The sequence below is a fragment of the Moschus berezovskii genome, chromosome Y (assembly GCF_049115385.1).
Source record: "Moschus berezovskii isolate FMDL1 chromosome Y, NW_MosBer_1.0, whole genome shotgun sequence".
In the NCBI taxonomy this organism is placed as follows: Eukaryota; Metazoa; Chordata; class Mammalia; order Artiodactyla; family Moschidae; genus Moschus; species Moschus berezovskii.
In genome coordinates, this window is record NC_142489.1 from 60615797 (window position 1) to 60640679 (window position 24883).

Below are 24883 nucleotides of genomic sequence, written 5' to 3' on the forward strand. Positions count from 1 at the left end.
TCCCCATGCACCAGTCCCAAGAATCCTGTATCATGTGTCGAACCTGGACTGGTGATTTGTTTCACATATGATAATATACAAGTTTCAATGCTATTCTCCCAAAACATCCCACCCTCACCCTCTACCACAGAGTCCAGTCTTAAAGAGGAAAGAAATCAGGTCAATTGTAGAAATGTGTCTGGATTCAGAAAAGGTTATATCAGTTCAGTTCAGTTCAGTCTCTCAGTCGTGTCTGACTCTTTGCGACCCCAAGAACCACAGCAAACCAGGCCTCCCTGTCCATCATCACCTCCCGGAATTTATGAAAACTCATCTCCATTGAGTCGGTGATGCCACCCAGCCATCTCATCATCTGTCATCCCCTTCTCCTCCTGTCTCCAACCTTCCTAGAATCAGGGTCTTTTCCAGAGATTCAACTCTTCGCATGAGGTAGCCAAAGTATTGGAGTTTCAGCTTCAACATCAGTCCTTCCAATGAATACCCAGACTGATCTCATTTACGATAGACAGGCTGGATCTCCTAGCAGTCCAAGGGACTCTCAAGAGTCTTCTCAAACACCACAGTTCAAAAGTATCACTTCTTCTGTGCTCAGCTTTCTTCACAGTCCAACTCTCACAGGCATACATGACTACTGGAAAAACCACTCTCTTGACTAGATGGACATTTGTTGGCAAAGTAATGTCTTTGTTTTTTTAATGTGTTATCTAGGTTGGTGATGTATTTCCTTCCAAGGAGTAAGTGTCTTTTAATTTCATGGCTACAGTCACCATCTGCAGTGATTTTGGAGCCTCCTCCCAAAATAAAGTCTGACACTGTTTCTACATTTCCCCCATCTATTTGCTATGAAGTGATGGGACCAGGTGTCATGATCTTAGTTTTCTGAATGTTGAGCTTTAAGCCAACATTTTCACCCTCCTCTTTCACTTTCACCAAGAGGCTTTTGAGTTCCTCTTCAATTTCTGCCATAAGGCTGGTGTCATCTGCATACCTGAGGTTATTGATATTTCTCCCAGCAATTTTGATACCAGGTTGGGCTTCTTCTGCCCAGCGTTTCTCATGATGCACTCTGCATATAAGTTAAATAATCAGGGTGAGAATATACAACCTTGATGTACTCCTTTTCTTTTTGGGTACTAGTCTGTTGTTTCATGTCCGGTTCTAACTGTTGCTTCCTGACCTGCATATAGGTTTCTCAAAAGGCAGGTCAGGTGGCCTGGTATTCCCATTTCTTTCAGAATTTTCCACAGTTTATAGTGATCCAAATAGCCAAAGTCAATAAAGGAGAAATAGACTTTTTTTCTGGAAATCTCTTGCTTTTTCAATGATCCATCAGACGTTGGTAATTTGATCTCTGCTTCCTCTGCCTTTTCTAAAACTAACTTGGACATCTGGATGGTCACGGTTCGCATATGGCTGCAGCCTGGCTTTGAGAATTTCATTACTAACATGTGAGATGAGTGCAATTGTGTGGTAGTTTGAGCATTCTTTGGCATTGGAATGAAAACTGACTTTTTCCAGTCCTGTATCCATTGCAAAGTTGTCCATATTTTGTGACAGGTTGAGTGCAGCACTTTCACAGCATCATCTTTCAGGATTAGAAATAGCTCAATTGGAATTCCATCACTTCCACTAGCTTTGTTCGTCGTGATGCTTTCTAAGGCCCACTTGACTTCACATTCCAGGATGTCTGACTCCAGGTCAGTGATCACACCATCGTGATTATCTTGGTTGTGAAGATATTTTTTGTGCAGTTTTTCTGTGTATTCTTGCCACCTCTTCTTAATATCTTCTGCTTCTCTTAGGTCCATACCATTTCTGTCCTTTATTGCTCCCATCTTGCATGAAATGTTCCCTTGGTATCTCTAATTTTCTTGAAGAGATCGCTTATCTGTTGTTTTCCACTATTTCTTTACATTGATGGCTGAGGAAGGCTTTCTCATCTCTCCTTGCTATTCTTTGAACCTCTGCATTCAAATGGGAATATCTTTCCTTTTCTCCTTTGCTTTTCACTTCTCTTCACAGCTATTTGTAAAGCTTCCTCAGACAGCCATTTTGCTTTTTTTCATTTCTTTTACATGGGGATGGTCTTGATCCATGTCTCCTATACAATGTCACGAACCTCCATCCATATTTCATCCTGCAGTCTATCTATTAGATCTAGCCCCTTAAATCTATTTCTCATTTCTACTGTATAATCACAAAGAACTAAAATGCAAAAAGGAAAACAAATATTACAGATTAACACATATATGGACTCTAAGAAACTGATAGAGATGATCTTATTTGAGAAGCAATGATAGGGACACAGATATAGAGAAGAAATATAAGGATGCACGGAGGAAACGGTTTGTGGTGGAAGCTACTGGGAGATCGTAACTGACACACATGTGCTTATGATGCCTATATGAAACACAGGGAAATCTACCTAATGCACTGTGTTGACCTAAATTGGGAGGAAGTCTAAAATTGAAGGTTTAGATATATGGTTATGGTTCCATCACTAAGGCATTTCTGAGTCTTTTCTACCCCACAGAATGCAATATGCAAGCATTGTGGTTTAGAGTAGAAATTAGCAAAGTATTCTTAATCAGTTATACTCCAATAAAATTAACTGTTCAATGTATATTAATGATTTTACCAAAATAGTATAAGTCTTGGTGGATCTCACCTCAATTTGGAAGTCAAAATAAGAAATCTAAATGTCAGTATCTTACTGAAAATTTCAATTGTCATCCAACTATATAATACACTTATTAAGAAAATAGTAAAATCAAGCTGAATGTTTTGTACATATATTAGTGTATATGTGCATGTTAAAAGACTAAAAGTTTTTTTTTTCCCCCAAAGAAAATCTACTTTAAAAGTGGTGGCAACAGAACTATTATCAGTAACCTGGATATAATCGATACAGGTTACCTTTGGGTCTATTTGTTATGTTTTAATTTTTTATGTACTTAATTCTATTCAAAATCTTTCATACATGTATTCTATGTCTCACAAAATATTTTACTGGATACTTTAGAAAATCTGGACACAAGCTTTTGTGCAATAATATAGTATTCTCTCTAATTTACATTTGAGAACTTGGCACAGATATTCCCAAATGAAATATGGAATGCTCAATATTAGGCATTTGAAACTCTACGCATAGATTTTCCTACGAGAAATAGGGACCTTTGTATATTTCACAAAGAAAAAAGGATTGCATAATTTTCTGTTGAAACCTTTGTTTCTCTATATACTCACATTGAAAATCAGAATGAATACTTTCTGAAATATAGTATGAAATTTTATACATTTTATATATGGTAACCTGAAAAAAGAAATTCAAACATGAAATATCAAGTTTCTATATTTCATATATGGATACTAGAATGTTGATTTAAATACATGATATATAGAATTCTCTAATGCCATATATTGAAATCTGGTCCTACCTATTCTGAAATGTGTATTTCATCTTTAATTCCATATATCATGTTGAAAACCTGTGCTCAAAATTTATGCCTGTAATATAGAAAAATAAATATCATATATTCATTTATCAAATGAAAATAATCAAATTTCATGGAGGGAAATCTGTTCCGAGATTTTCATATGTGAAATTCAGAGATTTCCCAATTTCATAAAGGAAAATGCAAATCCAGATTTTGATATGTAAAATAAAGAATTCAGTATTATGAGTAGGAAAATCTTTGACAAACTTACACATGTGAAATCAAGAGAAATTAAAATTGTGCGTAAAAATTCTTCACACAGAATTTTACAGGTGAAATACAGATTTCCATATATTATGTTTGTGTATATATTCATTTCCATATATTATGTGTAAAATAATAAGCTCTTGGAGTTTCATATGCTAAATACAGAGAATGGCATTTTGATTTTAGAAATCTGTGCACATATTTTCCCTATGGAAAATATAGTATTTCATCTTTTATTAAAAGTATACACTGTGACATTGCCATTTAAAATATAGAATTCAACATTTCATCTGAGAGAATCTATGCCCAGATGTTCACATGTGAAATATAGGAAAGTCAATATTTCATACTGTGAAATATATAAAACTCCAAGTTTATGTGGGAAAATCTGTACCTACATTCTTATGTGAAATATAGAGATTTCAGACAGAAAATTCTCCTCTGTACAAATTGAGATATAGAGAATCCCATATTTCATCCAGGGAAACCAGGATTTATGTTTTCATATGTCATATATAGAGAATTCCATATTTCATTTAGGATCATCTGCACTCTAATCTGCTAATGTTCAACATAGATTGTTCCATATTTTAGACAGAAAAATAGACAGCAATATTTTTCCAATGTGAAATATAGCGGATTCCACATTTCATGTAGAAAATCTGCACTCAAATGTTCAGATATGAAATACAGCAATTTCTACATTTCATTTTGGAACATCCGCATCCATTTCCAAATACAACATACAGAGGCTTTCATGTACTTCACATAGAAACACCATTGTCCAGATTTTCTTATACAATATATAAAGGATTTCATATTTCATGTTTGGAAATTCAAAACATTATCACATATAAATTTCTAGAATTTTCATATTTCACATATGAAAAGCTTTCTGTAGATTTTCATATACATTTAGGAAAATTATAAATATCTTATAAGTAAATAGCCAGCCAGATTTGAATACACAAAACAGAAATATCCATATTTAGTCTATTAAGAACTGAACACAAATTCTCAATAAGACAAATAGAAATTTTCATAATACATCTCAGTAAAGTGCTCGCGGATTTTCACATGTATGATCACTTGAAATGTATTATAAGTAGGAATATTTGCACCCATACATCCCTCTATGAAATATAGAGAAACCCAAGTTTTTCTGAGAAAATCTGCATTCAACTTTTCAAATATGAAATGCAGAGAATTCCGTATTCTCACACTTATACATGTGTAATATTGAGAAATCCATATTTCACATGGAAAATATCACCTGGACGTTCATGTATGAACTATAGATAATTCCACATTTTCTGTTGGAAAATCTGCAGCTAGATATTCATATGTGAAATACAGAGAATTCCAAACAGTATGGAAATTCTGGGGCTACATTTTCAATGTTAAATACATTGGAATCCCACTTTCATTTGAGAAAATGTGTGAATAGGTTTTCATACGTGATATGTACATAAATAGGGACCCATACGATCATATATGCATGTATCATATCATAATTCCATGCCCTATATCAGAAAAATGAGCCCAAAATTTCCTATGTGATGTGAAGGGAAATTTATGTTTCTGAACCAGATTTTTGATAGGTGAAACACAGTAGAGAATTCCATTTTTCATGCAAACACTAGTAGATCTTAATATTCATAAGTACTATCTAGAGAAATACATAAGGGTAATTGCCACTCAGATTACATACATAAATGATATCTAGAGAATTCCATATGGAAAAATTACCACCCACAATTTGATATGCAAACCATAGAGAATTCCATATTTCCTGTAGGAAAACCTGTGATAAGATTTTCATATGAGAAATATACCAAATCTATATTGTATGTAGGGATATCTACTCCAAGTGTTGATATGTGAAATAAGGAGTACCATAAGTATCCTATAGAAAAATCACCCCTCTGATGCTCATACGTGAAATAGAAAGAAAGGCGTATTTCACTTCGGAATATCTTCATCCTAAATTGATACATGAAGCCTAGAGAATACTGCATGAAAATAATCTGTGTCAAGAATTTCATATGTGAAAAAATGATTCCATATTGGATATAAGAATATTTTCAAATATGAGTTTGTATTTCAAGTTAATCTTAAAAATCCATGTTTGGATTTTATTTGCATAATATAGAGAAACCCACATTCACTTAAGAAAAAATATCTATCCCAGATTTTCCTATGTGAAATAATGAAATTTCCCAATTTCATGTAGGAGAATCAACATACAGATTTTCACAGGTAAACTAAAGAATTCAGTAAGTTATGGAGGAAAATCTTTGATAAGATTTTCATATGTGAAATATAGAGAATTCAATTTTGAATGTACAAGATTCTGCACAGAGAATTTTAAAGGAGACATACAGATTCCATATGTCATGTTCGATAATAAACTCTTGGATTATCATACGTTAAACACAAATAATTCTGTACTGCATGTGGAAACTCTGCACAAACTTCCCTGTGGAAAATATACAGTATTTTATATTGCAGCTAAATATCCTATTCAACATTTCTTCTGAGAAAATTCTGTCGAGATGCACACAAGTGAAATGTAGAGAATTAAACATTTCATATATAGGTTAACTGGCTCGCATACAATCATCTATGTAATAAGGAAAATTCCAAATTTCATATACGAAAAAAGGTGGGAAAATGTTCAGATGTGAAAGCATAGAGAAATCACTTTTTTATATAGGATCATCTCTACCATTTCATAATTGAAAATAGAAAATTCCATGTTTTATGGGAATCTTATGGACGGAGAATCCTGAAAATCACAATCCAAGGTCACAAAGAGTCTAGCACGAATGCAGCAACTGAGCATGAATAATTCATGTAGGCAAAGAAACTAGATTAGTATATTAAATTCAGAGAATTCCATATTTAATTAAGAAAATCTGTGTCCAGATATTCATGCATGAAATATATCTAATTCAGTTCATGATATAGGAAAACCTTATAGCTTATAAGTGACCGATAGAGGGTTGCAAGTGTCATGCAGGGAAATTGCACACCTGGATTTAGCCACTTGCACATTTCTTGGAGAATTTACATCCATATTTGCTCATGTGAAATAGAATATGAAATTTTCTCTATATTCCAGAGTCCAGATTTTTGTATGATAGATTGCAGAATTCCATAATTCATGGGAGATAATTGACATGCAGATTTTCATATGTAAAATGGCGACTTCGGTACTATATTTAGAATCTTTTAGAAGATTCACATATGCAGGCAATACACTCATTCAGCTGAAATTGAACATGAAGTATGCAGAATTTCACGGGTTATGGAAGAATATCTTGGCCCAGATTTTCCTATGGGCAATACAGAGAATTCTCTATTTCATGTAGGAAAATCAGTGATCATAGCTTACATTTGAAATACAGAATATTCTGTTTATATGTGGGAAAATAGACACCCATATGGGAAAGAAAGAAAATTCCATACTTCATGTGGAGTAATCAGTGCTTCGATTTTTATATGTAAGAATAGAAAATTCCAAAATTCCTCATGGAAAATCAGTGCCCAATGTTTAATATGTGAAGCATACAAAATTCCATATTTCATGAAGGATATTGATGATGAGATTTTCATGTTTCCTAAAGTTATTTATTGTGATATATTGCATAAAATATATACTTAATAGTGGAAATATGTCCTTAGAAGTTTAGATATAAAATATAGACAATCCCATATTTTTTGGATGATTACCTGGTCACAGATTTTCACATGTGGAAGAGAAAATTTCTTTGCAATCATAGAACTTTTGGCTAGAGTTTTGTCTAGATTTTTATACACTAAATACAGGAAATTCCATATTTTATGCATTAAATTCTATCCATACATTCACACATGAAATATTTTAAATTCAGTAATTCATTTAAAAAACCTCCAACACGATTTCATACAAAAAATCTGGAAAGTGACATTTTTCATGTAAGAAAATCTCTGGTTTTCATACTTATATCATATTGAGAATTCCATATTTCATGTAGAATAGAAAAATCTACCATCTGATAAACCTATGTAAAATAAGGAGGATCACATAACTCATGGAGAAATTTTGGTGTGTAGAATTGATATATGAAGCAAAGTTAATTGTATAGTAAATTCAAGAGGAAAACCTGGACCCATATTTTCATGCATGAAATATAGATAGGAAATATTTAACATGAAAATAAGTCAAGATTTCATATGTAAAACAGATCATTCCATATGTTGTACAGAAAATCTGGGTATGTTTTAAATTTATGAAATATAAAAAATTCCCAATTACATGGGAGAAAGTCTGTACCTGCATTCTTATGTGAATTATAGAGAATTCATATGTAAAATTGTCCTGTGAAAATGTTTTCATACAAATAATAAAAATACCACATTTCATCTAAGAAAAACAGTGCTTAGGTTTTTCCTATGTGAAATATAGAGAATTTCAAATGTCATTTAGGATGATCTGCACCCTAATCTGCTAATAGCAAATAGACAGTGTTCCATATTTTAGATAGACACTGATATTTTCACATGTGAAATTTAAAGGATTCCACATTTCATGTAGAAAACAGCACCCAGATGTTCAGAAATGAAATATACAAATCCCAAATTTCATTTTGGAACATCTGCATGTCAAACTCCAAATGTAACATAAAGAGGCTTTCATGTCTTCACATAAGAAAAACGTTGCCCAGATTTTCATATACAAAATGTACAAACTCCATGGTTCATGTTTGGAAGTCTGAAGCTATTTTAACATATATAATGTTAGAATTTTTATATTTCATATACTAAAAACCGTAAGTAGATTTCATATAAATTCAGTAAAATGACAAATATTTTATATAGAAATCTTTTATATTTTATATAGAATCCCAGTTTGCATATAAAAAACAGGGAAATTTGCATATTTTACTCTATATATCATGCTAAAAAACCTGTGCCCAGGTTTACATATATTGAATGTAGGGAATTTCATGTTTCATAAAGGAGAAGGTGTGTGCAGATTTTCGTAGGCAAAACATAGAGAACCCTACTGTAAGATAATTTGTTTACAGGATTCCTGTGTTAAACACTGAGAATTCAATATTTCTTACAGCGAAATCAGAGTCCAGGCTTTCATATGAAGAGTAGAAACTTTTCATGTTGCATGTAAGATAAGATATGCCCAAATTTATTATGTGAAATACACAGCATCCTATATTTCAGGTAGATGGTTGCCATCTGGATTTTCATAAAAGAAAAGGAGAGAATTCCATTTTTCCTGTAAAAACTGGAGCACATATATTCATATATGATATACAGAAAATCTGAAATTTCATGTAAGAAATTTGTGTCCAGAGGTTCCAATGTGAAATAGAGTTTATTCTGTTTCATATGAGAAAATATGCACTCAGGTTTCCATATTAACAATATAGGAAATTTCATATTTCATGCTTGAAAGACTAAGTGATTTCTTTATGTTTAAAATACCAAATAATCCTATCTTACACATGAAAATTTGGGTTTAGGACTGCATATAAACTTTTTACTTTCCAAATATATTTATGAAAATGTACCCACATTTTCCTATGAATGATAACGCAATCCATATTTCATCTATCAAAAAGTCATGTCAAAAATCTTTATTCAGATGTCCATATATGAAACACAGTTAATTCCATATATTAAATTGAAAAATTATATTCATATTCTCATATGTAAAATATACACAATTATATACTTTATGTAGTAAATTCTATCTGCAGAATTTCATATATATAATATAGGTTGATCCATATTTCAACACACCTAGGATGAATATATTAATTATATGTAATGTCATTTTTCATGTCAGAAAATCAAGTCAGTTCTCATATGTTAATTACAGAGAATACAAGGTTCCCTGTTGGAACATCTATGTACAAATTTTCATATGTGAAATGTGGAGATTCGTATACTGTTGTAGAATAATCAGTGCAAGTACTAAATATGTGTTCATAGAGAACTCCGTATTTCATAGAAGAGAACCAGCACATTGATTACCATACAAAAATTTGGAGAAATAAATGACTCATGTATAAACATGTACACACAGAATCATACATGAACTAATAGAGAGAGTTCTAATTATCACTTAGGAAAAGGTGTGTTCAGCTTTTCATGGGCAAAATAAATGACAAAACCTATTTCATGGGGGAAAATCTAAAGTTTTCATACATGATTTTTCTATCTTCATGTAGGAAAAATCAGTGCAGAGTTCATTAAACATTTACAAAATTTCCGATTATCTTGTGAAATATACGCACCCAGATTTTAAAATATAAAATTGCAAAATTCCATGTTTCACTTCAAATTTTAATGTTTCAAATCACCATCAATGTTTTCACACAGGAACTATAAGGAATTCTTTATTTTCTTTTAGGAAAACACATGTGCAGGTCTTCATGTCAGCAAGAAAGAGAAATCTATGTTTCGTATAGAAATATCCTGGGGTTGATTTCCATTTTATGTGAAACATAAAAACTTCCAAAATGTATTCACAAAAATCAAGACCAATATAGTTTCATATGGGAAATTCAGAGATTTTATATTTCATGTAGAAAATTCCATATTTTAAGAAAAAATATTAGGACTTGATTTTATATTGGTAACATATAAAATTCTATATCTCATGTGTGAAAAGCTAGAAAAACAGTGGAAACAGTGTCAGACTTTATTTTTTTGGGCTCCAAAATCACTGCAGATGCTGATTGCAGCCATGAAATTAAAAGACGCTTGCTCCTTGGAAGGAAACTTATGACCAACCTTGATAGTATATTAAAAAGCGGAGACATTACTTTGCCAACCAAGGTCCGTCTAGTCAAGGCTATGGTTTTTCCCGTGGTCATGTATGGATGTGAGAGTTGGACTGTGAAGAAAGCTGATCGCCGAAGAATTGATGCTTTTGAACTGTGGTGTTGGAGAAGACTCTTGAGAGTCCCTTATACTGCAAGGATATCCAACCAGTCCATTCTAAAGGAGATCGATCCTGGGTGTTCATTGGAAGGACTAATGCTAAAGCTGAAACTGCAATACTTTGGCCACCTCATGTGACGAGTTGACTCTCTGGAAAAGACTCTGATGCTGGGAAAGTTTGGGGTCGGGAGAAGACAGGGACGACAGAGAATGAGATGGCTGGATGGCATCACTGACTCTGTGGACATGAGTTTGAGTGTACTCCGGGAGTTGGTGATGGACAGGGAGGCCTGGCGCGCTGTGATTCATGGGGTCGTGGAGAGTCGGACACGACTGAGCGACTGAACTGACTGACTGACTGAATGACATTTTCACATGTGAAATACAGAGATTTCACGTTAATTGTAAGAATATCTTCCCCCAGTTTTCAAATGTGAAGCATACAAAATTCAATATTTCATGCAAGCAACACCCCCCCCCACCTTTTATTTTGTCCCACTTCTTTGTTATTTCTTTTTTTCACTCCCTCTTCAATCAAGTCAAGCACCTCTTCCACTTCTGCTAATTATCCTGGAAGGTTCCTAACCAGGTGGGCAGGTTTGGAAGTGCTCACTATGGACAGCTGAGAAATGAAGAACAGTGTTCTGTATTCTCACATCACCTTGGACAGAGTTACAGTGTTATTCACGTTGGCATGATTCTATCCTCTGTGCTTTCTTTCCAAAAACCACAGACAAATAGCATAGGGCTTTGTGCTCAGCTGACTTGGAAAAACCCCAAATCTGCCTGCACCTCTCAATATCATTATTTGTCAACGCCATGCCCTCATCACATATACGTCATGTGCAGTTGAGATATCACACAAATTTGGTACCAGGTGGGTGACAATAAAGTCAAACAAACGTAACTGATTCTAAACATGATAACGAGTAAAATTAAGATACCTGAGATATGGAGAGGGTGTGGTGGATAGAAAATGAAGCAGTTGAGAATAAGTAATGGTCTCAATCACAGAGGAGAGAATTTGTTTCTCTTCCAGGAAATCATGTCCAACTTTGTGAGCCCATGGACTAGAGCCTGTCAGACTTCCTTTCACTATCTCCCAGAATTTGTTCAGATTCATGTCTATAGAGTTGGTGAAGTTATCTAACTGTCCCAACATCTTCTGCCCACCTCTCCTTTGACCTTCAATATCTTCCACCATCTGAGCCTTTTCTAATGAGTCAGTTCTTTGCATTAGGTGGACAAAGGAAGAAAGAACACTAAAAGACAACTAACTTTTAAGAGGAAAGATCTTGAAACAGTTTAGGATAGAGATGTAGTAAAAGTTTTTGACGAAATGGAAGACCCATTCATAATAAACCCTGTATATAACTTGTGGGAACAGCCAGAACCATCTGCAAACTAATAAAGTCCACATATGGATAAACTCACTGCAAACTTGATTCTCAATGGTGAAAACCTGCAAATGTGACCCCTAATTCATGACTAAGACAAAAATACCCACTCTCACCACTGGTATTCAGCATAGACTTTGGATTCCTCATTATACCAATCAGAATAGAGGAAATACAATTTCAAACAAACGGGAAAAGGAATAAAACTGCCACTGTTTACACGTACTATGCTACTATGCCTGGAGATCCAAAGATGCCACCAGAAAATTACTAGAGGTAATCAATAAGTTTAGGGGAGTTGCTAGATATAAAATTAATACTCAGAAATCCCTTGTATTCCTACACACTCACAACAAAATATCAAAAATAGAAGTGAAGGAAACAATCCCATTCACCATGGAAACAAGAAGAGTAAAATTCCTGGTAATAAACCTACCGAGGCAGGGGAAAGACTGGTGTGCAGAAAATAATAAAGCATGGAAGAAACAAAGCAAAGCTGACACAAAGAGATGGACAGATATACCATTCACATGCACTGGAAGAAACAATATTGTGAAAATGGCTACACTATAAACAGCAGCTTAAAGTTTCAATGCAGTTGCTATCAAGATACCAATGGCATTTTTAACAGAACTAGAACAAAATCTTTTTGGAACTAGTATGGAAATGCGAAAGACCTTGAATAGCCATGCAAGCTTGAGAAAGAAAACAGAGCTGAAGGAATCAAGTTTCATGACATAAGTCAATACTACAAAGCTACAGTAATCAGTACAGCATGGAATGGGCCCAAAGCAGAAATATAAGCCATTGGGATGGATAGAAACCCTGATCATCACTTGCCCAAGTGGTTATCTAATCTCTGACAAATGAGACAACAATATACAATGGAGACAACATAATCTCTTTTATAAGTGATGTTGGAAAATCTGGACAGCTAAAAGTAAAAGAATGAGATTAGAACACTGGCTTGTTGTGATGCCGTGGAGTGTGGCATGCCAAGCTTCCCTGTCCCACACCATCTCCTGAAGGTTACCCAAGTTCATGTTCATTGCATCACTGATGCAACCCAATCATCTCATCCTTCGTGCCCTCTTCTCCTTTTGCCTTCAATCTTCCCCAGCATCAGGGTCTTTTCCAATGAGTTGTCTCTTCACATAAGGTGGGCAAATTATTAGAGCATAAACTTCAGTAGCAATCCTTCCAATGGGTATTTCAGGGTGATTTTTTAAGATTGACTGATTTCTTCTCTTTGCTGTCCAAGAGACTCTCCAGAGTCTTCTCCAGCACCCTGGTTGAAAAGTATTAGTTCTTCAGTTGTTCTGCCTCCTTTATGGTCCCTCACACAACAGTATATGACTACGGGAAAGACCATAGCTTTGACTGTAATGGACCTTTGCCAGCAAGGTGATTTCTTTCATTGTAACACTTTATCTAATTCTGTCATACATTTTCTGTAAAGAAGCATTTATTTTCTAATTTCATGGCTGCAGACACTCTGCCTTGATGTCAGAGCCCAAGAAGGGGAAACCTGACATTGTTTTTTCCTTTTACCCCTTCTCTTTGCGTTGAAGTGATGGCATCGGAGGTTGTGATCTGAGTTTTTATACCATTGAGTTTTATGCCTGCTCTGGCGGGACAAATGGTAAAGCGTCTGCTTGCAAGGCAGGGGAGCAGAGTTAGACCGTGGGTTAGGAAAATTCCCTGGAGAAGAAAATGTCAAACCACTCCAATACTCTTGCCTTGTAAATTCCATGGACAGAAGAGCCTGTTAGGCTATAATCCATGGGCCTATTAGGCTATAATCTCAAAGACTGGGACACGACTAAATTACTTCACTTTCACTTTGCACTCTTCAAAAGCTTTTGCTTACTTCAGTCTGTACAATGGGGGTTTTTAAGATGGGGAACACATGTACACCTGGGGCAGATTCATGTCAATTGGCAAAACAAATACAATAATGTAAATAATTAGTCTCCAATTAAAATAAATAAATTTAAAAAAAGAAAATAAAGAAATGAGTAATAAAGGAAACCACCCTGTCACCACTGCCCAAAAAAAAAAAAAGCTTTTGTACTCCTTCACCTTCATTAAGAGGTTCTTTAGTTCATCTTCTTTTTCTATCATTAGGAGAAGGCAATGGCAAGCCACTCCAGTACTCTTGCTTGGAGACTCCCATGGATGGAGGAGCCTGGCGGGCTGCAGTCCATGGGGTCGATAAGGGTCGGACACGATTGAGTGACATCACTTTCACTTTTCACTTTCACACATTGGAGAAGGAAATGGCAACCCACTCCAATGTTCTTGCCTGGAGAATCCCAGGGATGGGGGAGCCTGGTGGGCTTCCATCTATGGGGTCACACAGAGTCGGACACGACTGAAGTGACTTAGCAGTAGTAGCAGTAGCAGCAGAGTGATAGTCACACACATATTTGAGGTTGGTGACATTGTCCCCAGTAATCTTGATTCAGCTTGTAAGTTATCCAGCCTGGCATTTCTCATGCTTTGCTATGCATATAAGTTAAATAAATGAGGGGACAACCAACAACATTATCATACTCCTTTCTCAATCCCGAGCTAGTCAGTCATTGCATACTTGACCCTATTGCTTCGGGACCTGCCTACAGGTCAAGTATGAAGGAGACAGGTAAAATGTTCTGCTATTCCCATCTCTTTAAGAGTTTTCCGCAATTTATATGTTCCCCAGACTATGGTTTTACAGTGGTCAATGAAAAACAGGCAGAGATTTTCTGGAATTCATTTGGTATTTCTATGATCCAGTAATCGGTGATCATTTGATCTGTGGTTCCTCTGATGTTTCTAATCCCAGCTCAAACTTCTGGAAGTTCTCAGTTCATGTAATGTTGAAGACTAGCTTGAAGGAATTTGAGCATAACTTTACTAGCATGGGAATGTGTGAAATTGAGTGGTGGTTTGAACTTTGTTTAGTACTGTCCTTATTGGAAATCTGGATAAGGATTAACCTTTTCCAGTCCCCTGATCATTGCTATGTTTTCCACATATGCACCATTTTGATTGCAGCACATTGAGAGCATTTAAGATTTCAACAGTTCTGCTGGAAATCCATCACCTCCACTAGTTCTGTGGTCAGAAATGCTTTGTAAGACTTGACTTCACATTTCAGAATGAGTGTCTGTGGGTGAATGCTCACACCTTGTGGTTATCTGGGTTATTATGGTCTTTTTTTTTTTTTCCTACAGTTTTTCTTTGTATTCTTTCTATCCTGCCTTGATCTCTTCTGCTTCTTTAGTCTTTATGTTTCTGTCCTTTATTGTGTCCATCTTTGGAGGAAAAGATCTTTTGATCTTTTCAATTTTCTTGAATAGATCACTTGTATTTCCCTATCTGCTTGCTTTCTTCTATTTATCCCCGTTGTTTATTGAAGATACCCTCTTGTCTCTTCAATTTCTCTGGAATAATGCATTTAGTTGGGCTAACTTTATATTTTTCAGTTGTTTTTTGCTTCTCGTCTTTCCACAGCTATATATAAACCCTCCTCAGAAAATCAATTTGTCTTTGAGATTTTCCTTTTTTTTAGGATGGTTTTGTTCACTGCTCCCTGTACAACATTTTGAAGCTCCTTCTGTAGTTCTTGGGGAGCTGTTTACTAGATTTAAGTCCTTAAAGCTGGTTGTGATTTCCACTGCCTTTTCCAGAGGCAATTTGATTTTTGTTGTACCTGGTTAGCCTAGCGGTTCCAACCCAATCAACTCTTTCTTTATTTTAAACCTGAACTTTGTCATGATAATCTGACGATCTGAGCCACAATCAACTCCAGGTCTTGTTTTTGCTGACTCTATACAGCTTCTCCATCTTGATTGCTACCGAGAATAATCAAGCTGATAATCCTTACAGACCTTTCGGTGAGATTCATGTGTAAAGTCGGTTCTTGTGACATAGTTAAAAAATGTTTGCTCTGACCAGTGCATTCTCTGGGTGTAATTCTATTTGTCTTTGCCCTACTTCATTTTGTACTCCAAGGTCAAAGTTGCTCCAGTTTGGTCCATGTATTTATTGACTTCATTCGTTTGAATTGTACTCCCCTATGGTGATGGGGACATCTTTCATTCGGTCTTAGTTCTAGGAGTTCTTGCAGTCTTCATAGAACTGATCAATTTCAATTTCTTTGGATCAGCTTTTGGGACCTACACTTGGATTACAGTGATGTTGAATGTTTTGCCTTGGAAACGAACTGAGATCATTCTGTCGCTTTTGAGGCTGCTCCCAAATACTGCATTTAAGACTCTTTGGTTGATTATGATTACTATTCCTTTACTACTATGAGACTCTTGCCCACTGTAATAGAAAAAATAGTCATCTGAATTAAATTCACCCATTCCTCTCCATTTTAGTTCCATGAATCCTAGTTGATGTTTACTCTTGCTTTCTCCCATTTGACCCCATCCAATTTACCTTGATTTATGGTCCTATCTTTCCGTGTTCTTATGCATTATTGTTCTTTGCACATCAGATTTTACTTTCATCATCAGACATATCCATAACTGAGCTTCATTTCCTCTTTCATCTCACCACTTTATGTTTCCTACAGCCATTAGAAATCGCCCTCTGCTCTTCCCCAGTAGCATTTTGGACAGCTTCTGCACCGGGAGAGACACCTTTCAGGGTAATATATTTTTACCTTTTTATAGAGTTAATTCATGGCTGTATTGGAGTGTTTTGCCATTCACTTCTTCAGTGGATCACCTTTAGTGACTCCTTAACATCATGCAAGAAGATAAACTCAGGCTGGATAAATACCTAAATATAAAGTCATTTACTCTAAATCTATATTATTAGAGGAAATCATAGGTAGAACACATTTTGACATAAAATGGAGAATGATATATATATATATATTTTTTTTCTTTTTAAATCTAGCTCCTAAAGCAATGAAGATAAAGTTAAGAATAACAAGTAGGACTTAATTAAACTTAATAACTTTCACACAGCAACACCATAAGCAAGACAGAAAACAATTTTCATTGTGGGAGAAAATATTTGTAAATGAAGGAAATGGAAACAGATTAAATTCCAAAATAAGCAAATAGCACACGTGGCTGAATAGCAGAGAAACTAACAACCCCATTGGAAAAAAGTGGACCGAGAGGAAATAGACGTTACTCCCAAGAAGACTAACAGTTTTTCAATATCATAAGAGAATATACTCAACATCACTATTAGAAAAAGGGAAACAAAACCTTCAATGAGGTAGCACCTAACACTGGCCTGAGTGACCCTTATCAACAACAACAACAGCAACAAAAATCTACAAATAAATAAATTCTTCAGAGGGTGTGGAGAAAATGTAACCCTCCCAAGTGGCTTGAATGGAAATAATCCAGCAGTAATGCAGGAGACTAGGATTCAATCCCGTGGTTATGAAAATTCCCCTGGAGAAGGGAATTGCCCTGAATATTTTAATTCAGATTCTGAATTCAGGAACTCAGATTCCTCAGAAAAAGCATTCTGGACTAGAGAATTCCAGTCTGACACAAAGATTTGGACATGGCATCGTGACGTTCACTTTCATTTTCTTTCCAGTCCTGCTGGAAGGAATATACATTGATACAGCCACTATGTATGCAGATCAGTATGAAGAGTCTTTAAAAATCTAACAATGAAGAAACTATATGATCTAGCAATTCCACTGCTGGGATTGTTGGGATTTACCTAAAGAACATCATAATTACAAAAGATGCATAACAACAGTATTGATGGCTCCAGGATTTACAACAGCAGAACTCTGAAGCAACAGAAATGTCCATTTACAAAGAAATGAATAAAGATAATTTGGTATATATATAAAATAGAACATTACACAATCAAAAAAGGAATGAAATCGTGTCATTTGTAGAGAGGTGGACGGATTGAAAAAGAGTCCTATATAATGAAATAAAATAGAAAAAGGAAAACAAATATCACTTATTAACATACATATAAACTGTTAATAGATTATATATAACATATTTTATCACATATATTATAAATAACATAACTTTATATAACATAGACTGTTTATCTAACATAAACTTGTAATATATTGTGTAATATATATATTTATATTTCATAGCGTATATTTTATATATAACATAACTTTATATAAATATACATATATATGTATATGTATAAACTGTATCAGTTCAGTTCAGGCGCTTAGTCATGTCCGACTCTTTGTGACACCATGAACCACAGCACACCAGGCCTCCTTGTCCATCATCAACTCCCGGAGTTCACCCAAACCCATGTGCATTGAGTTAATGATATCATCCAACCATCTCATACTCTGTCATCCCCTTCTCCTCCTGCCCTCAATCTTTCCCAGGATCAGAGTCTTTTCAAATCAGCTAGCTATTCATATCAAGTGGCCAAAGTATTGAAGTTTCAGCTTCAAAATCAATCCTTCCAATGAACACCCAGGACTGATCTCCTTTAGGAAGGACTGGTTGGATCTCGTTGCAGTCCAAGGGACTCTCAAGTGTTTTCTCCAACACCACAATTAAAAAGTATCAGTTTTTCTGCACTCAACTTTCTTTATAGTCCAACTCTCACATCCATACATGATCACTGGAAAAACCACAGCCTTGACTAAGGGAATTTTTTAAGCAAAATAATGTCTCTGCTTTTTAATATGCTGTGTAGTTTAGTCATAACATCCTTCCAAGGAGTAAGTGTCTTTTAATTTCACGGCTGCAATCACCATCCGCAGTAATTTTGGAGCCTAGAAAATTAAAGTCAGCCACTATTTCCACTGTTTTCCCATCTATTTGCCTTGAAGTGATGGAACTGGATTCCGTGATCTTAGTTTTCTGAATGTTGAGCTTTAAACTTTAAGGTGGCTTAAAAAGTTCATGACCATTATATCTACTACTGTGGGCAGGAATCCCTTAGAAGTAATGGAGTAGCCATCATGGTCAACAAAAGAGTCCAAAATGCAGTACTTGGATGCAATCTTAAAAACGACAGAATGATTCCTGTTTGTTTCCAAGGCAAACCATTCAGTATTACAGTAATCCAGGCCTATGCCCCAACCAGTAATGCTGAAGAAGACGAAGTTAATCGGTTCTATGAAGACCTACAAGACCTTTTAGAACTGACACCCAAAAAAGATGTCCTTTGCATTATCGGGGACTGGAATGCAAAAGTAGGAAGTCAAGAAACACCTGGAGTATCAGGCAAATTTGGCCTTGGAGCACGGAATGAAGCAGGGCAAAGGCTAATAGAGTTTTGTCAAGAGAATGCACTGGTCATAGAAAACACCCTCTTCCAACAACACAAGAGAAGACTCTACACATGGACATCACCAGATGGTCAACACCGAAATCAGACTGATTATATTCTTTGCAATCAAAGATGGAGAAGCTGTATACAGTTAGTGAAAAAAAGACCAGGAGCTGACTGTGGCTCAGATCATGAACTCCTTATTGCAAAATTCAGATTTAAATTGAAGACAGTAGGGAAAACCACTAGACCATTCAGATATGACCTCAATCAAATCCCTTATGATTATACAGTGGATGTGAGAAATAGATTTAAGGGACTAGATCTGATTGATAGAGTGCCTGATGAACTCTGGACAGAGGTTCGTGACATTGTACAGGAGACAGGGACCAAGAATATCCCCATGGAATAGAAATGCAAAAGAGCGAATTGGCTGTCTGAGGAGGCCTTACAAATTGCTGTGAAAAGAAGAGAGGTGAAAAGCAAAGGAGAAAAGGAAGGATATATGCATCTGAATGCAGACTTCCAAAGAATAGCTAGGAGAGATAAGAAAGACTTCCTCAGTGATCAATGCAAAGAAACAGAAAAAAGAAAAAAGAATAGGAATAACAAGACACCTCTTCAAGAAAATTAGAGATTTCATGGGAACATTTCATGCAAAGATGGGCTCGATAAAGGACAGAAATGGTATGGACCTAACAGAAGCAGAAGTTATTAAGAAGAGGTGGCAGGAATACACAGAAGAACTGTACAAAAAAGATCTTCATGACCAAGATAGTCACGATAACGTGATCACTGACGTAGAGCCAGACATCTTGGAATGGGAAGTCAAGTGGGCCTTAGAAAGCATCACTACGAACAAAGCTAGTGAAGGTGATGGAATTCCAGTTGAGCTATTTCAAGTCTTGAAAGATGATGCTGTGAAAGTGCTGCACTCAATATGCCAGCAGATATGGAAAACTCAGCAGTGGCCACAGGACTGGAAGAGGTCAGTCTTCATTCCAATCCCCAAGAAAGGGAATGCCAAAGAATGCTCAAACTACCGCACAATTGCACTCATCTCACACGCTAGTAAAGTCATGCTCAAAATTCTCCAAGCCAGGCTTGGTTCACAGCAATATGTGAACCGTGAAATCCCAGAGGTTCAAGCAGGTTTTAGAAAAGGCAGAGGCACCAGAGATCAAATTGCCAACATCCGCTGGATCATGGAGAAAGCAAGAGAGTTTCAGAAAAACATCTATTTCTGCTTCATTGACTATGCCAAAGCCTTTGACTGTGTCGATCACAATAAACTGTGGAACATTCTGAAAGGGATGGGAATCCCAGACCACCTGAACTGCCTCTTGAGAAATCTGTATGCAGGTCATGAAGCAACAGTTAGAACTGGACATCGAACAACAGACTGTTTCCAAATAGGAAAAGGTGTACATCAAGGTTGTATATTGTCACCTTGCTTATTTAGCTTATATGCAGAGTACATCATGAGGAACGCTGGGCTGGAAGAATCACAAGCTGGAATCAAGATTGCTGGGAGAAACATCAATAACCTCAGATATGCAGATGACACTACCCTTATGGAAGAAAGTGAAGAGGAACTCAAAAGCCTCTTGATGAAAGTGAAAGAGGAGAGTGAAAAGGTTGGCTTGAAGCTCAATATTCAGAAAACGAAGATCATGGCATCTGGTCCCATCACTTCATGGGAAATAGACGGGGAAACAGTGGAAACAGTGTCAGACTTTATTTTTTTGGGCTCCAAAATCACTGCAGATGCTGATTGCAGCCATGAAATTAAAAGATGCTTGCTCCTTGGAAGGAAAATTATGACCAACCTTGATAGTATATTAAAAAGCAGAGACATTACTTTGCCAAGCAAGGTCCGTCTAATCAAGGCAATGGTTTTTCCCGTGGTCATGTATGGATGTGAGAGTTGGATTGTGAAGAAAGCTGATGCTTTTGAACTGTGGTGTTGGAGAAGACTCTTGAGAGTTCCTTATACTGCAAAGAGATCCAAACAGTCCATTCTGAAGGAGATCAATCCTGGATGTTCATTGGAGGGACTGATGCTAAAGCTGAAACTGCAATACTTTGGCCACCTCATGCGACGAGTTGACTCACTGGAAAAGACTCTGATGCTGGGCAAGGTTTGGGGCGGGAGGAGAAGGAGATGACGGAGAATGAGATGGCTGGATGGCATCACCGACTCTGTGGACATGAATTTGAGTTAGCTCCGGGAGTTGGTGATGGATAGGGAGGCCTGGCATGCTGTGATTCATGGGGTCGCGGAGAGTCGGACATGACTGAGCGACTGAACTGAACTGAAAGAGTTATTATGACTCTTTCACTTTCATCAAGAGGCTCTTTACGTCTTCACTTTCTGCCATAAAACTGGTGTCATCTGTATATCTGAGGTTACTGATATTTCTCCTCCAATCATGATTCCAGCTTGTACTTCCTCCAGCCCACGGTTTCTCATGATGTACTCTGCATATAAAGAAAACAAACTGTATAGATGATCTCATAAGAGAAGCAAAAGTAGGGACACATTTATAGAGAAGAAACTTATGGATATCAAGGATAAACTGAATGCTGGTGAAAGGATTTGGGAGATTGCAACTGACAGTTGTACACTATTGATGCATATATATATATATATATATATATATATATATATATATATATATATATATATATATATATATATATATATATATATATATATACAGCACAGGGAACATCACTGTGGTGATGTGAATCAGAAAGAAGTCTCAAAATGAGAGGATAGATGTATGATTGTTCAATTACTTAATGGTGTCCGAGTCTTTGGAAACATTGGATTGCAGCATGCTATAATTTTGCTGTAGAGTGGAAACTAAGAAAAGAGTCTTAAGCAATTATACTCCAATAAAAATTTAAATTTCAAAGTATATTCAACTAAAAAAAGGCATACCTCTTACTGCTTCTCATGTTACTTATGAATTCCAAAAAAGAACTCAAAATATGTATACCTGAGTGACAAATTGACTATAAAGCCCTGAAAACTGAATTTTATTTGATAATGCACTTATCATGAAAATAGTATGAATAAAAATAAATGTGAAGTACAGAAATTAGTGTATATGTGTATGTCAAAAGGTTGAAAGATTTTTTGAAAAGAAAAAATACCTTTTAAATAAGTGGCAACAGAACTATTATCAGTCACCTGGATTTAGTTATTCAATTGATTCTTTAAAATGTATGTTTTATTTGTCACACACAGTCTTTTACTAACCTGTTATGGATGAATATTAAACGTCTTTTCCACATTCATTTAAAATATATGAGTTTTTCATTGACAAGAAAAGTATATTTCCAAAATGTTTAAACAGTTTTATATATATATATATATATATTTATCATTATATATATATAACATGTATATATTATATATGTATTTAACATTATATATATATAATGTTTAAACAGTTTTATATATATATATATATATATATTTATCATTATATATATATAACATGTATATATTATATACGTATTTAACATTATATATATAATGTTAAATACGTATATAATATATACATGTTATATATATATATTTATCATTATATATATATAACATGTATATATTATATACATTATAACATTATATATATATAACATTATATATATAATGTTAAATACGTATATAATATATACATGTTATATATATATAATGATAAATATATATATAATGTTATATATATATATATAATGTTAAATTATGTTGTCATGATTGTTACAGGTTCTTGAAAATTAGTTTTTTTTAAGTTGGACTGTAAAGAATGCTGAGTGCCAATGAGTCAATGCTTTTGAACTGTTTTTGTTGGAGAAGACTCTTGCGAGTCCCTTGGACTGCAAGAAGATCCAAACAGTCCATCCTAAAGGAGATCAGTCTTGAATGTTCATTGAAAGGACTGATGTTGAAGCTGAAATTCCAATACTTTGGCACCTGATGTGAAGAACTGACTCATTTGAGAAGACCCTGATGCTGGGAAAGATGGATAGCAGGAGGAGAATGGGATGTCAGAGGATGAAATGATTGTATGAAAGGACTGATGTTGAAGCTGAAATTCCAATACTTTGGCACCTGATGTGAAGAACTGACTCATTTGAGAAGACCCTGATGCTGGGAAAGATGGATAGCAGGAGGAGAATGGGATGTCAGAGGATGAAATGATTGTATGACATCACCTACCAATGGACATGAGTTAAAGTAAACTCCAGGAGCTGGGGACAGACAGGGAGGCATGGCGTGCTGCAGTCTATGGGGACACAAATAGTCCGACACGACTGAGCGACTGAACTGAACTGAACACAAGGTAATCTGAGTGCCAGTTTTCCTACATAATGTATGGGATCTTCTGAATTTCATAGAAGAAATTCCAAGTGCAAAATTTTTCTACATAAATTGTAATTCTCTGTATGTCATAATTAGATATGTGGGTTAAATTTTCCTATATGAAATAATGGGACTGTATACTTCACATATGAAAATATGTATGTAGTTTTCCTGAAGGAATGTGGAATTCTCTGTATTTCACAGATGAAAATTTTGGCGCATAGTTTTCAAAACGAAAATTCTGTATATATCACAAGAAAATCTGTGTACCTATTTTCCTATATCCAATATGGAATTGTATGTATTTCACATAAAAAATAATGTGGGCTTTTCTACATGAAATTTGTAATTTTGCATATTTGACATGAACATCTGACCATAGATGTCATTACACCAAATACCGTATTCTATTTCATGTATGCAAACCAGAGCACTCACATTTCTACATTTATATGGAATGCTCTATATATCACATATGAAAATCCTGGCACTGACCTAACTCAGTGAAATATGTAATTACCTATATTTCATATAGGTAAACCTGGGTTAGGATTTCCATGCAGATATTGAAATCTCTATTTCACAGTGAAAATCTGTGCAATGATAGTCCTTCATGAAATATGGAATTCTCTATTATTGACATGTGAAAATCTAGGCACTGAGCTTTTTCCCCTGAAATATGATTTTTTAAAATATTTCACATTGAATATCTAGATGTAGAATTAACCCCTTAAAAATTAGATTACCCATATTTTACATATGAAAAATATGATTGATTTTCCCACATGAAATATATATTCTCTAGATTTCATATATGAATATTTTGGTGTAGATTATCCTACATGAAATAAAGAATTCTCCACATTTCACATATGAACATCTAGTTGCCAATTTTATGTGAAAGATGGAATTCTGGAATTCTCTGTATTTCACATTTGAAAATCTGAACGGACAGTTTTCCTAGAGGTAATGTGGAAGTCACTATTTTTTACATGTACATCTAAATGTAGATTTTCCTACATGAAAAAAGGAAGTCTCTGTATTTCAATTCTTTACCATCTAAGTGACTAGGAAAATTAACAGTTCTGTGAAGACCTACGAGACCTGCTGGCATTATCACCAAGAAAAGATATCCTTTTCATCACAGGGGAGCTGAATGAAAAAGCAGGAAGTCAAGAGACACCTGGAGTAACAGGCAAGTTTGGCACTGGAGTACAAAATGA